This window comes from Phasianus colchicus, chromosome 3 (genome assembly GCF_987193195.1).
Source record: "Phasianus colchicus chromosome 3, bPhaCol1.hap1.1, whole genome shotgun sequence".
NCBI lineage: Eukaryota > Metazoa > Chordata > Aves > Galliformes > Phasianidae > Phasianus > Phasianus colchicus.
In genome coordinates this window covers 56102858-56105123 of record NC_143438.1, presented here as the reverse complement: position 1 = coordinate 56105123, position 2266 = coordinate 56102858, and positions in this window count along the sequence as shown.

The window sequence follows — 2266 nt, the reverse complement described above, 5'->3', positions numbered from 1 at the left end:
AAGAGACCCTAAGCTTCAAATTCTGACAAGGAAAAAAAGTACCCAAAATCACAGTATGTTTTTCTGTTTTCATCTGTGTTTTGCCTGTTTCATCTTTCTTGCAAATATTGATGGGCCGCTTACTTCAGTCACTGGTCCTGAGCTGCTTCTATTCCTGGGATAGATCCATGCCACTGAGAAACGTGCAACGTTAACTTTTCCATGAAAGATAACATTGTAATTATACTAATCAAGAAGCATTTAATGATACATTTTTTATACAACTGCAATATAAAAACACTTGTTAAGCTTCCTTCCTTGACCAAGATGCCTCGGTGAGCAGCCTGAAAATAGTACAGCAGGCATTGAAGGAAGGCAGTCTGTGCACTAAAGAGCCAGGGTGGTTAAATGCAGGAAGCAGAAAGTACTGTAGAAGAGTTGGTCTGGTGGCTTTTTTTTATGCCTGAAGTATTTGTTTGTATGTTTTTTCCCCAAATGTGAGGAGAGCTTTTGATTGGAAGGCAGCACAGCTGGCAGAGTGGCTCAGTGCCTAACTATGGTGGGGATGTAGTGCAGTGAGCTGCATGACCTGGCAGGCAGCAGTACTGACTTCAGGTCCTGTTCTCTGATGCATGTATGGCTGTTCTCAGTCTCACTTAAACATCTGCTGCATGAAATCCGCACCAAGAGTCCATGGAAGAGTTTGACTGTGATGCTAAGGCCCACAGAAAGTGTTGCCTTCACTCTCAGTTCTGGGCACCTGCTCATCTTCCTTTTCCAATTTTTGTTTTAGCACTTCTTTCCCCACATAGGAACAGGCTTTCTGTTCACAAATATCACACTTTTATACAAGTTCTAAAACTTTGCTTTAGTCTGTTCCAAGAGATGCTTCATGGGATCTTCTCTACTCCACTCCCATAGCATCACCACAAGAAGTTTCTTCTCATGTTCCTTGGCTGATAATTCCAAGCAGTAAAATACACTTGCTCCTTCTGAAACTTCACCAGAAGCAAAAAACAAAAACAAAAACCCAGGGACCAGGCAGGTGTTTGCTCTATGAAGCAGTAAAACTGCTTCTGACACGTTTTTCACAATACCAGGCAAAGTATTGTTAGGAATATCAATTCCCATAAATAGGAAAAAGGTTGACTCACTCAGCTGGCAGTGATGGTCTTTGGCTAAAGAACACTTTCCTAATGCAGCAGTCTTTGTCCAAATGTTTTCTTTTCAGAGGCTAATCCTTAGATGAGCCTAGGGTCCACCCCTTCCAATCACATGGGAAGCCTAGGTAAATTGTTTGCACCTGTACTTCCTGGTCCAGCCATAATCCTTCATGAGGTGCTCAATCACCACTTTAGTCCATGACATAACTTATCTTACAGAAGGCTTTTGAGATCTGTCTGATAATTGGTGAAAGAATATCAATATAAATACATAAGTTGTTCATTTCTGTAGCTTTTTAGCAACATTTTCAAAAAACTTTAGTTTAGTTTTTTATCCTGATAGAGTCTGAATTGAAGTTTTATAGAGAAGACCTTCACTGTGTACCTTATAACAAGTGAAAACAATGCATTGCACAGAAGCATTTTCATGTTGAGTTGGCTGGCTGCATACATAGCGAGCCAAGTCAGTGCTTTGTGCTCTGATACTACAGAATGTGATCTTGTACACTTTATTTTTTGCACATTGTACTTGTGGCTTTGCATAGATGTCCTCAAGAGCCTGTTCTATGGAGCAACAGGTTAAATGATAGCTGATTAACTAATGTTTTTCTAAGTGAATGAAGGCAGAAAGGTACTTTGGTTGAGGTCTGGAAAGGAAAAATTGAAAATATTCACTTAGGATGAAGTTGGAAAACTACTTTTATAATAAATCAAGTCTTGGAAGATGGCAATTAAGCTAATGCAGTAGATGCAGAGAACTTTATCCATTTCAATGTTGTACCATTTTTCCCTAGAGTTAGGATGCCAAGTTCTCAAGAAATCTTCAAAGAATATTGTTAGTTAATGTATCCATTATGATATCAGTGGTATCACACACAAGTAGATGAATACACCTTTTTTTTTTATTCTTCACTTTTTTTTTTTCAGATCCACTATGAAAATACATCTATTCCATAAGAATTATCAGCTATGACACATGTAATATGTTTGAATTTGCCAGATGCGGAATGAGAACACTAGCAAATAATCATTGTCTGATTTCCTCAGGGCATCAATAAATTACAGCTCCTTTGAGAGAGTGCAAAGGTGAAGAAACAAAAAACCTGTGGTTTAGCTTATTTTCA